At 40.2% G+C, this 13,882-nt stretch overlaps 1 long non-coding RNA gene across 1 annotated transcript; it reads right to left on the bottom strand.

The window, feature by feature from the left end:
- Nucleotides 1–3,359: 3,359 nt before the first annotated feature.
- LOC126764521 (uncharacterized) lies at nucleotides 3,360–7,352 on the bottom strand. The gene is made up of 3 exons (XR_007668038.1): nucleotides 5,929–7,352; nucleotides 5,458–5,687; nucleotides 3,360–4,734 (listed from the first exon to the last, which is right to left on the bottom strand). It is a non-coding gene; the product is annotated as an uncharacterized LOC126764521 (long non-coding RNA).
- Nucleotides 7,353–13,882: the final 6,530 nt, after the last annotated feature.

Here is a 13,882-nt window from a genome sequence, read left to right as displayed (position 1 = left end):
ACTGACATTTTTCCATTTTATTTGTAAATTAAACTCTGCTGCTAGCCCCAAAACTCGACGTAACTTGTGGATGACTTCATCTTTGGCCTTAGAGGAAATGGTAATGTCAAACAAGGTAAACCACGCATGTACCGTCGTGGATCATCTCCCTCAAAATCGATAAACTAAATCTCGAAAAAACCTCTGGGGAATTTGATATTCCAAACGAGAGGAAACGAAAGTCGAATTACGGGCGATGCAGGATTGGACGTACTAGGTTGTATGATATCTTCATTCAGCCATTTCCCTATCTGCTGTTCTAAAAGATACTTATCCGCGTAAGGCATCCCACGTGGACACTGATAAGTTGGTATGTCATCCGTTTAAGTGACCTTTATTTCGATATGTGATTTACGCGGACCTTTCGGTCTGTATTCTTCAACCGAAGTCGCTATTTCCACCCCAACACTTTTGGCCTCGTTTTGGGTTGGTCTCCTTTTTCTTTACAAACTTCGCCCCGTTTTTTGTCACATCTAAATTAACCCAAAATATTGTTGCCTATGATTAGCGAAAAACAAATATCTCTCTCTCCTACTATATGAAACAAGGATGTCAAAACCATCGACGCGAATCTGCCGTGAAAATGAACCCAATGTGGTAAGTTCACTTTACCCTATTCCCATCAACCGGCTTTTATCATTATTTAACTCTACGTCTCCTAACATCATTAACACATCGTAGTAGAGTAAGTAAATATCGTGTCGAGCAATGCAGAGAATTTGAACCCATTAAGTGTAATTTCTTTGAAAATTACGCGTTTATTAAACATCGCTAATTCTGCGTTGGTTTCGGTATTTGCCCTTTCGACCTTCCCTCTATATGCGATTATCCGCATTTTGATGCAATGTGTTCACTTTGTCCACATTTAAAAAAAATGTCAGACTGTTGAGAACAGGTGTTCGCTAAATGTCCAATGACACCCGACCTAACACAACGTCGCTTTTCTGCCGCTCTGAGTCTCTTGAGGACTTCCACGTAAAACTTGGCATTGACGGGTTGTCCACGAGGAAATTATTCATCGTGGACGATGCCTTTGAAGTCGAAAAGACAATGAGCATTGTTTTCCCTTTGGATTTGGTCATTCAGCAACAACCCCTACCCGGCCTCCAAGTGCCACCGAAACACACCACTTCTTACTAAATTAACATCTGGTTAAGCCTGCTTGATCATATCAAACGTCTCTGTCGCAGATTTATCAAGTTTCACACAGAATTTAATCGCGTAACTCTGCTTTAACGAACGCTGCATTTTCAGCTTGCACCACTCGCAGAAACGCGTCGCTGCAAAGTGCAAAAATTGTTGTGATTTATGTGAGTACCTGCCGGCGACGGCTTTACCTCACTGTGCTTTCTAGAAGCACATAGATCCATACAATGCGTTTTTCCGCGCCCCAAAGTATTTTTGGTTCCAATAGGTTTAGGTGGAAAGGTTCAAATAGAAATATTTAGTATGCGCATTAATTTTAAAGAATTATTTATACATCCGTATAATAATAATAATAATAATTACTATTGTATCAAATTTAAATTTAGTCAATTTGCCAAATAAAAGTAAACATTATAATTTATATGCAGCTTATTTGTATGATGGACTCCGGCTCTGCGCCTTGCTGCTTCCTTTCTTATCTGCCTCCACAGATGTGTCGAACTTTTCCGCTGCGACCCTTTACCATTGGATGCGTTGAACGTTTCAGCTTTCGCTGATACAACTACTTGTTAGCAGCTACCACTACAAACATTTGTATGCAAACTGAGCTTTGCAGCCACCGCTGCTGACGACTTTTACCACTTGGTTGTGTAGAACTTTTGCGATGCAACTCTTAACAACTGCAACCACTTGTATGCGAAACATCGATTTGTAGGACACCACCGCTTTTCAAGTTAACTTTTTTCGATTTAACAGTTATTTCGGTTTTCTTTTCGATTTCACTTCTGTAGGTCCCGCCACTTCGAACACCAAACTGTAATAAGTTCTTATATGTACTGCACGTCGATTCAATTTATATTATATTTTATTTATTATATTTAAATAGGTGCACAAAAATTATTATAGTAAAACTATTACAAAATTGTTCGGTGCTATAATATCGGGTGATTTTTTAAGAGCTTGATAACTTTTTTTAAAAAAAAAACGCATAAAATTTGCAAAATCTCATCGGTTCTTTATTTGAAACGTTAGATTGGTTCATGACATTTACTTTTTGAAGATAATTTCATTTAAATGTTGACCGCGGCTGCGTCTTAGGTGGTCCATTCGGAAAGTCCAATTTTTGGGCAACTTTTTCGAGCATTTCGGCCGGAATAGCCCGAATTTCTTCGGAAATGTTGTCTTCCAAAGCTGGAATAGTTGCTGGCTTATTTCTGTAGACTTTAGACTTGACGTAGCCCCACAAAAAATAGTCTAAAGGCGTTAAATCGCATGATCTTGGTGGCCAACTTACGGGTCCATTTCTTGAGATGAATTGTTCTCCGAAGTTTTCCCTAAAAATGGCCATAGAATCGCGAGCTGTGTGGCATGTAGCGCCATCTTGTTGAAACCACATGTCAACCAAGATGCTAACAAAATTTTTGTTGCCAAAAATGGAAGAACTGAACTTGGTTGACATGTGGTTTCAACAAGATGGCGCTACATGCCACACAGCTCGCGATTCTATGGCCATTTTGAGGGAAAACTTCGGAGAACAATTCATCTCAAGAAATGGACCCGTAAGTTGGCCACCAAGATCATGCGATTTAACGCCTTTAGACTATTTTTTGTGGGGCTACGTCAAGTCTAAAGTCTACAGAAATAAGCCAGCAACTATTCCAGCTTTGGAAGACAACATTTCCGAAGAAATTCGGGCTATTCCGGCCGAAATGCTCGAAAAAGTTGCCCAAAATTGGACTTTCCGAATGGACCACCTAAGACGCAGCCGCGGTCAACATTTAAATGAAATTATCTTCAAAAAGTAAATGTCATGAACCAATCTAACGTTTCAAATAAAGAACCGATGAGATTTTGCAAATTTTATGCGTTTTTTTTTTTTAAAAAAGTTATCAAGCTCTTAAAAAATCACCCGATATTAAATATGGCAAATTATTTTCTGCGCGGCGCTTCCATATTAGCTCTATCCACTTTGACACATCCAGATAGAATGATCCACACGTTTACTGTATTGTCCGTTATGTTGATTTTCACGTGCTGAACACATAGTGCCAGTTAAGGAACGTATTCCTTATAATAGTATCTTTTTAAAATATCCTTAGCAAACAATCATCAAAACAGCCTTATGTTTCAGTAAACGAACAACATAAAAGAAAAATCATCAAAATAACCTTATCTTCGAACAATAGAAGTGCACTATCAGTACAACAAACAATAACAACCCAAATAGTTATTTACTAGAAAACAATCAGCATCTCAATAGTATAAGTAGCACTAAGATTCATGTAAACAAACCTAAACAAACAATATATGGTATTATATCTAAACAAATTAAGAACTAGTAATACTAAGTAAGCATACTAGTTAGCATAAATAGAAGTAAGAACTGTGTAATAAGTTAGTCTTAAGAGTATTAATAAAGAGTACACTTTTCGGTTCAGCTCAAAAATATATTCTTTTGACTCATTTTTACTTCTGGTAAAAATTAACTAGCGTGACAGACTACAAGTGACATCTGTCAAATATTAAAATTCACATTATCTTATGGACACAGTTATTCAGACATTCGTACGACTACACGACAGCAGGCTCTCAGTTGTCGCTCTCGCTAACTTGAAAATATTTTTCAATTTGCACAAAAAAAAAAAAAATTAAAAAGCATGAAACCTCTTGAACATACCTAAACTTGGAAGTATATCAAATGTCACCTTTTGATGTACAGGTATGAAACCTATGCCAATCCATTGAAAATATTATTTAGAACAACAATTATTGTTTGAAAAACTGTCGTAAATTTGCGTAAATCTCATACTTACTGAGACATTGCAGTTTTCAGTCGTAAAATAAAACAGCAACCAACAGTTGACAGCGCGCGCCGCGCACTTCCCGCACCTCGCTCCGTCATGTGCTGAACACATTGAGCGCGACAGATTGCAAGCGACATCTGTCAAATATTAAAATATTATTTTGACAGCTGCAAGACTGCAGGCCGTCAATTGTCGCCTTCGCTAGCTTCAAAATATTCTTATATTTGCCAACGACAGTAGAGTTGACAGTAGAGAGGAGTGATGCTACGTATACTTAAAATGTAAAATCATTCAAAGCTCTAACAAACCTGACGTTAATTTACAAACAAAGGCATAAAATGGCTCTGTTATATCATTTGTAATAACAATTGATAATTTAAAACAAAAATATTTACCTACATATTTACTTCTTTTTTGCATAAAATATTGCACTTTGAACAAAATACTTAAATTTCATTGAGGTGAAAGGTATTCGTATGGAAACAACGAAATTGTGTACATACAAAATGGACAACTGTGTTGTTTTGTGTTCATGCCGGCCATTGTTATGTCGCTGCTTTCTTACAAATGTTCATGTAGTAGGATTCACGACGTAATTTACAGTTCACTGTTGTGCTGTCATGTCGTGTCGCTCCTATGTGTTCAGAGCGTCAGTCAACGCTATTCGGTCAGTGTTGATTTGTCCCACCAGAGTTGCTTTCGGCCAATGTTGCCATCCCACATGTATATGTCTTTTTATTCATACCTAGAAGAAATTAAAATGTACAAAGAAAGTAAGTTACATATTTGTTGTAATAGACAAATACTTATATTATATCGGGTGATTTTTTAAGAGCTTGATAACTTTTTTTTAAAAAAAACGCATAAAATTTGCAAAATCTCATCGGTTCTTTATTTGAAACGTTAGATTGGTTCATGACATTTACTTTTTGAAGATAATTTCATTTAAATGTTGACCGCGGCTGCGTCTTAGGTGGTCCATTCGGAAAGTCCAATTTTGGGCAACTTTTTCGAGCATTTCGGCCGGAATAGCCCGAATTTCTTCGGAAATGTTGTCTTCCAAAGCTGGAATAGTTGCTGGCTTATTTCTGTAGACTTTAGACTTGACGTAGCCCCACAAAAAATAGTCTAAAGGCGTTAAATCGCATGATCTTGGTGGCCAACTTACGGGTCCATTTCTTGAGATGAATTGTTCTCCGAAGTTTTCCCTCAAAATGGCCATAGAATCGCGAGCTGTGTGGCATGTAGCGCCATCTTGTTGAAACCACATGAGTCAACATTTAAATGAAATTATCTTCAAAAAGTAAATGTCATGAACCAATCTAACGTTTCAAATAAAGAACCGATGAGATTTTGCAAATTTTATGCGTTTTTTTAAAAAAAAAAGTTATCAAGCTCTTAAAAAATCACCCGATATATTATATTAATAAGATGTGATATTTGATTTGAATCATTATTGTTTTCATACCACTTTTGCAAGGTATTGACGCATTCAACTGCTTCGCTGTCGTATTGATCATCGTCTCATTGTTTTATGTGATTTTGATTCATGGGCTGCAAACAACTATCACCGGGGAAGAATAGCTCAGAACTCATCCAAGACTTTACGAGTTAGCATATTCCAATAGGTTTTCAAACCCCTTCAAGCAACGATAATTTGCGAATTCACTATCAATAGTTTCAACTTATGCGAACCATCTGCGTTCGCACACAATATAAATTTGATTCCTTCCTTAGCTATTTTTCATTCAGGTGAAATTGTTTTCCAGAGTGCAATTTGGCAGACTCGAATTTGGATGACTCAATCCACAATTACGATGACTTTGGCTTAAGGAACATTTATACAACTTTTCCTCAAGGGCAGGATATTCCGACTAATGTAAAGTTTTCTTGGTTGCAACTTCATGTATGTTTGCCACTGCCTCCAAAATCTCAAAACGTTTGTTTCATCCAACGCTAATCGATTTCGATGAATACCTTCATCGATTTTTCTTAAAATCTCAACTTTTTGATGCAAATTCAATTTGATTTGCAATGATTTTTTTTTTGCTTTACTGACATGTTTTAACACACTAACGATAATCAACTCACAAGTTTAAAGGCTCATGAGAAACTACGTTCATATGTACCCCGCGACAATTATTATTTCTGGTTCAACGAAATATAAAAAATATATTTTTAGTTCCACAAAAGCGGAACATTCTTTATTCATACACATTCATATGAGAATGTTCAAAGTGTACGGACGTGTTATTTAATTCGCTCCGTGATTTCAATCTTTACAAGGAAAACTTAATAATAAAAGCAAGCTAGAAAGCTCGATACGCTTAATACTTTACAAGTCGACCGACACTCACCTTTGTTGCGAACTTACAGCGAACGTGTACCGGTTATGATGCGTGATGCGTTTTTTTTTTTTTTTTTTTTTTTTTTTTTTTTTTTTTCGAAGGGGGAATCTTTCATAGATACTGATACTTAGTGGTATACAGCATGCACGATTCGTACTGCTCGCTAAAGGTGCACCTCATTCGGGACCACGCCTAATAAGTAACATCTTACTATATTGGACTTGCGGAACAGTACGCCTACGTACTAAACCCTTAACTCCGTCATCTGAAGCTTTTTGGAAAGGTCCTGCGGGACCGCCGCTAGGCATTACATCGCAGGGCCAGCTTAGCCTATTGGCTCACGTCATTAGTTCGCTATTTGCGGCTCTAGCTTCACTGCTTCTTTGGTGTTCGGCTCTTCTCAGCTCTTGCAGTATCAGAGCTGTCGTCCTCTCCATGGCATACCATACTCGTCTTTTTTGCAGCATATGATTCACTATGTTATCAGGTGTTACCCGGCCTGCCACTTCTATCTCCAGGGCCTGGCGCTCTGACTTAAATCTCGGGCAGTAGAAAAATATGTGCTCCGTATTTTCACTACTGTTACCACAGAAAGAGCAAGTAACGCCATTGTCATGACCATACCTATGTAGGTACTCTCGGAAACATCCGTGTCCTGTCAGAAACTGCGTCATGTAAAAGTCTGTCTCGCCATGCTTTCGTTCCACCCATTCTTGTACTTTCCCGATTAATCGGTGCGTCCATCTTCCCTTTGTTGTTGTGTCCCAACGATTTTGCCATTCCTCCATGCTTTCTTGTCTTTCCGCTTTTCGCTCTGGCATTGTCAGCTTTCTGCCAATACTTTTGCTTTTGTCATAGATCCGCTTCAGTTCCCGTGCCATTATGTCTGGCGGCATTATCCCAGATATAATGCTAGCGGCTTCATGGGATACCGTGCGGAATGCGCTAATAGTTCTAATTGCGCTTAGCCGGAACACTGATTGTGCCATTCCTGCATATATTTTTTGCATAAGCGCTGGTCCCCATACAGGCGCGGCGTACATTACGATTGACTGGCTAACCTTGGCCAAGAGTGCTCTGCTGCTTTGTTTTGGACCTCCTATATTGGCCATGATTCTGGTTAGGGCCGCATTTACACGGGCAGCTTTTTCGCAGGCTTTCTCAATGTGAGTTTTGTAGCTCAGTCTTGCGTCAATCATTACACCAAGGTACTTTAGTGCTGCTTGTGTTGTAATGCTGTGTCCGTCAATGTTGAGGGTGATATTCTCTAGTTTTTTTCTGCTTGTGATAAGCACTGCTTCCGTTTTTTGTTCCGCGAGTTGTAGTTTTGAACTATTTAGCCAGAGTTTTATTTTTGGTATCGTCTCACTACATATCCTCTGAATTTGGTGGAGTTCTTTGGCCACTATGGTTACCGCTATATCATCGGCGTATCCGATAATCTGTACTTCCTTAGGCAGCGGGAGGCGTAATATTCCATCATACAGGACATTCCATAAGATTGGACCCAGTACGGAACCTTGTGGCACACCACCAGTTACCGTATACTCTTTTGGACCTTCGTCTGTGTCATAGAGCAGCAGTCTTTCGGACAAATAGCTCTGTATGATGCTCAGCAAGTAGGTTGGTATTTTTTCGCCTGTAGCGCACGCAATATGTGGGGCCAGTACGCCGAGTTAAATGCGTTTTTCACATCCAGCGTTATGACCGCGCAGTACTCTTTTTTGCCGTACATCCATCTTTCTCCTTCTATAGCCTTTTCTGCAATACCTGTGAGCTTCTTAATTGCGTCGACAGTTGATCGTTTTTTGCGGAAGCCGTATTGGTTATTTGATAGGGTATTTGATGCCTCTCCTTCTAGGTGACTTTCCAGTCGGACACAGATAATCCACTCCAGCATTTTTCCCATTGTGTCGATCATGCATAATGGGCGGTAAGAGCTCGGTTCCCCTGCTGGTTTATTTGCCTTCTGCAACAGAACTAGACGTTGAATTTTCCATATCTTGGGGAAAATTCCGTCTTGTAGGCATCGTGTAAAAAGCTCCACAAATGGTTTTGCTTTATGTTTCACTGCGAGCTTCAGGGCCTTGTTCGGGATTCCATCCAGGCCTGGTGCTTTGGAATTGCCGAACCGTTCAGCAGCTTGTAGCACTTCAAGGTCATTTACTGGTTCTGCATCTGTGGGCTCTGCTTTTTCGCGAAGTAAACTTCCACCTTCTTGGCTTTGCTTAGGAAATAGCGTTTCTACTACATTTCTGAGCGGAGCGGGACAGGTCGGTGCTTGCCCTTTGCCTCCTGCTATCCTTCCCATTACTATCTTGTACGCCTCTCCCCATGGGTTTTCATCTACTTTTTCGCATAACATCTTGAAGCAAGAGTTTTTGCTCGCCTTTATCGCTTTTTTGAGGTCCCTGCGCTTTCCTCTGAAAATTTCTCTCAACCTCGTACAGTCGCTGCTGCCTATGCAACGTTGAAATCGGCGCCTCGCTTTGTGGCACTCGCTTCTCAGTAAAGCGATTTCATTGTTCCACCAATATACCGGCTTTCTATGGGGTGTTTGCTTCCTTCTGGACATAGCCGCATCGCATGCTTTGGATATGTGTTCTACCAGCAGTTTGGCTTGGAGTTCCACATCGGTATCTTCCTTCAGGGTATCGTCCAGCATAAATTGGAAAAGTTCCTCGTCAAGTGTTTCGATCCTCCACCCTTTGGACTGCACCCTTTGGCGACAAGTGGTTCTGCGTAGTCCTTGCGAGGGTTTCCTTATATTTATTAATATAGCCAGGTGATCACTCTGGGTATATATATCGCTTACGTGCCAGTCAGTTGATCGAATTAAGGTTCTGCTAGCAAAGGATTCGTCAATAATAGAGCCACGTCCATTCTTTTCAAATGTGTACTTTGTCCCTGTATTCAGCAGGACAACGTCTAGCACCACGAAGGCTTTAAGCAGTGCTCTTCCTCTCGGGTTAGTTGCTTTGCTTCCCCATTCTATCGCCCAGGCATTGAAGTCCCCCGCAATTATGTTTGGCGTAGTTGCCTTTGCGTCTTTCACAAGTTCGTCAAGTATTTTTTCATATGCGTCAAGTGGGATACTTGGCGGTATGTAACAGCTGTAGAAGTTGATCCCATGTATTTTCGCTCTTGCGTAATAGGCCCTTTCGGTTAATGGTTTGTGCTGGAACGTTTTGTCTCCACATGCCCATATTGCTACCTTTTTTGTGGTATCTGAGATCCACTTGTCAGTCGTTTTGTTTTTGTATTGTTCACAAATTATTGCTACGTCAATACTATATTCATAAGCCGTTTGCGTTAGTAGCTCCTGAGCCGCCTCGCAGTGGTTCAGGTTTATTTGCAGGATCTTCACCTTACGTTTTTACTGCACGCTGCTATGTAAATGGGACATTTTCGGCTTCCTATTTGGTGTTCGGAGTTCGCTTTTCCACTCTTTTTGCACGCAATGCAAAGGGGTTTATTAGTACAGGATTTCGCAAAGTGACCCTCTTCTCCGCACTTAATACAGCACTTGCTCCTGTCTTCCAAGTTGCTGCACGCCTTCGCCACATGTCCATATTCGAGACACCTAAAGCACTTCTTCAGTTGAGCTTTCTCCCTTATCCTGCAGATTGTCCAGCCGATCTTAATCTTCTGGGCCTGTAGCAAAATATTTTGCTTCTTGTGCAGGAAGACTTATCACTGCTATCTGGGTGCCCGCGTAAGCCGCTCTGATGGTTTTAATTGCTGATACATTAAAGAGGCAAAGTTCTTTAATTTCTGATCGGATTGCCTCCGATATGTCTTCTTTTGTGGTGATATCGTCCAGGTCCCGCAACTCCACTGTGGTTTCTTGCTTCAGAGTTTTGATTTGTGCCTGGTCGCCCAATATTTTGCTTATCTCTTCTTTATATCCTTCAGTGCTTCCTGTTTGCTCCTTCTTCAGTTCAAGCAGAATCTCTCCTTTGGCTGTCTTTTTTACTCTCGTGACATTTTTGCCAAGTTCTTGCAGTTTCCCATTTGATTTAACTGTTCGCAGAATGTCTGCGTACGTCATTTCTCCAACTTTTGCAATCACGATAGCATCAGGTCGAAGACGTTGTGTCGTGTTTGCAATCTTCTGAGTCCTTTTTTTTTGGGTCTTACGCTGGACCGTGACCCATTCTTCGTCTGTAGCTGGTTTCGCTTTAGCTTCTTTAGGATAGCTACTTTTGTCCTCGTTTGTCAGATCGACTACCGTTCTCATCGATAGCGTTTCATGAGCGGTTTTCGTTTTTTTTTGGGGGTGTTCTTCTCCCCATTTGCTTGCCGTCACGTGGCCTTTTAGGTGTTATTTCAACAACCTTTGTCTGGCTTGACACATTACGCTTTAAGTCGCCTTGCGTGAAGCTTCGCGATTGAGCTAAGTAGCTCCCGCATGGGGTTATTGATGGATCGATGTGGTGGGCGCATCATATCAACTAGCTTCTGTATCATTTCTCCTAGCTCCGTCATGTGGTCTTGCTTGCCTAGTCTTCCCAATAATGTCGGCGTATTTTCCTGCAACGCCGGGGGTGAAGATTTGGCTCGTGCAGGTCTATCCAGCGATAGCACATTTACAGGTGATCTGGCCAATCGCGAAACCTTCTTAAAGGGATCCATCTCTGGGTACTCCATATTTTTGTTGCTGCTATTGTTGTTGTCGTTGTTGTTTTTTTCCATTGTTTTCTCCATTAATCAGTTTTACCAGCGCATAGTGTGCAGGGGGGCGGGCCGAAATAGACAGGAACGGGTGTACCCTCGGGGACGATGCCCCTACCCCAGTTCCCTGAGGCCTGTCCTTCGCTTTACCGGTTCCGGAATACGCGGACGAACCGGCGCTCGCCCGGAGCAACGCAGTCTACTAGTTCTGCGCCCAATGGACACTTCCTGACCAAGGCCCGAAGGGGCTGGTTACTGATTCACATCGTGGCTAACACTTCGGAAGAGCAAGCTCACATCACCCTCTCCACACCATCAGTGGGAAACACCTGATGGTGCTTCGTGGGACTCCCAGTGCGCCCCGGTATGGACCGGTCATGTTCGCAGCCGCACCTAACATGGTGAACAGACGCTGACCAGGAAGCCGCTCATTGTGAGTCCGTCGCGCCTGGATTTTTGTATTACCCATCATGCATGGGCATGGGGGGACACCTATTTTTGAGAGGCGGTATCGACTCGCCTCTGTCGCAGGGGTTTCATCGGCTTAGCTGGCTTTTATACCGCATCCTCCACTCCTGCCGCTCCTCGTCGGGGGTTGCTTATTCGTTATAACTTATTTCGCAACTAACCTGCTACTACAGGCCGTCCGGCTATCCGCGACCTGCCAACCCCCCCGGTAGCTTGGAGCTCAGCTGAAAAGCCTGGTCCCACTGGAACCAAAACCAACGGGAACCGATGATGCGTGATGCGTGAATGCGTGTATGCGCGCGGTTGAAGAACAAAAGAGGCCGGTCGCCGTCCGTCGGTCCCTTTTGTTAATTGTGACCGATGTCCTCATGTGTGGTGTATGATGCAGGTGTGTTGAGTGTGAAGTGTGGATGATGAATATGGTGTATGTAGATGTGTTGAGTATGATGTGTGGATGATATGGATGGTGTGAAAATGTGGTGTGTTATGTTAGTATTAGAGGGGGGCGCAGAAGCTCATTTAACCACAAGCAAAAAAGTAAAACAAAAAAAAATTTATTAAATTGTAAAAATCATTAAAAACAGTGCACACAAATTAATAATAATAAACATAAAGAAATAGTGCACGAATCAACAAGTGAAAACAAAAAAACAAAAAATCAAACAAACAACAAAGAACGCAGCCAGCAGAAGCAGCCGAAAACAACAATCGGGCAACAACAAATTCCCTGACAGCAACCAGTCTGCAGGTAGCAGCAAGCTCAGTATATATATTTACAGTAATAAAGCTTTTCTTTGTTTACATACATATACTCACCTCTAGAAAATCTTAGGGTGTTGTGTAACACTGTTTTTACTACTTTCATGGTAATCAGGGTGTTGTGTTAGCATATAAAGTACATATAAATTTTAAATTTTAATGATCGATACATAAAAAGATATTAAATAATGCAAGTGTTTACGTTATTTATGTGATTATATTACTTTGCATATCTGTTCAATTTTATTGGGATATTGTTTAATGTTAAATCAGTTGTTTTTTGTGCAATTTTTAAACACGCTTCAAGTATTTCTGAATTTTTGCATGCAGTAGGATACAATATGGGTGGTAATTTGTCGTTTGACATACATAAAATGACAACTCGTTAGCCGTCATAGGAAAACATCAATTGGAAATTGAGTTTGAAAAGAAAGATGTGTCGAAGTTTTTTAATAAGAATACATATTAGAGTTAATAATAAAGTTTATATTAAAAATCATATAAGTGTTGTTGCTGAAATAAAGCAAGATTAAGGTAAGATGTATAAATATATTAGAAATATGTCGAAGTTTTTAATAAGTTTAAGCAGATGTGCGGCAACTGAATCCTTCTAGAAATTCCCATCGGAACGAGAATTAGCAAGGTATGAATTTATTTTGGAATATGTGTTAGGTATTTTAGTGATACTTGGGTGAATTTTTATATATATTCAAATATATGTACATTCATGAAATATTTAAGGGGCTATACCAGTGTTACCCATGGAAAATTAGGCGATTTGCGTGATTTTTTTAAAGAAAGTACTCGATCGAATATTTCGAAGTTCTTTGAAAATAATAAGGTATATTTTCGGCTATATTTAAAGTTTTTTCTACAAAAATAATGAAAAATAACGAAGTTATGTGCTGTCTTCGGAGGTGCCAAAAAAAGTTCCCCAAATTCTGACATGATTTCGGTCGAATGAGTAGCTGATACAAAAAAATTCTAAAAGGTTATTAAAGTTGAAGGTATTTCCTGTATATGGCGTAATTCTGAAAAAGTGTCTTTTTTTAGGTAAAAAATTGTCGTTTTTTTAATGGCAAATTGTCAATTTTCAACCAATCAAAAAGATCGTGGGTCAATGTATAGTAAATAATATACTATAGAATACTCAGTTTCAATTTGAAGTCGATTGGTCAATATCTCGTTGAGTTATGATGTCAGCAATTTTGAAATTTTTTTTTGAAAAAAAAACTTACTAATACAAACCGTTTTACGTTTTCTGTCTGTCAATTGTAAGCAAATACATTCAGCAGAAAACTCACCACCGAGAAATCTAAAAACAGGGCTGCTTTTTATTAATAAGAACTCACTACATAAAGAATATCTGATTATCAGTAAATGATATTTTTATGGGCGAAACATGACACACTATAGCGTTTCTTCTTCTTCTTAATTGGCGTAGACACCGCTTACGCGATTATAGCCGAGTTAACAACAGCGCGCCAGTCGTTTCTTCTTTTCGCTGCGTGGCGCCAATTGGATATTCCAAGCGAAGACAGGTCATTCTCCACTTGGTCCTTCCAACGGAGTGGAGGTCTTCCTCTTCCTCTGCTTCCCCCGGCTGGTACTGCGTCGAATACTTTCAGAGCTGGAGTGTTTTCA

Source organism: Bactrocera neohumeralis, unplaced genomic scaffold, assembly GCF_024586455.1.
Source record: "Bactrocera neohumeralis isolate Rockhampton unplaced genomic scaffold, APGP_CSIRO_Bneo_wtdbg2-racon-allhic-juicebox.fasta_v2 cluster09, whole genome shotgun sequence".
Lineage (NCBI taxonomy): Eukaryota > Metazoa > Arthropoda > Insecta > Diptera > Tephritidae > Bactrocera > Bactrocera neohumeralis.
This window is presented reverse-complemented; position numbering and strand designations above follow the sequence as displayed.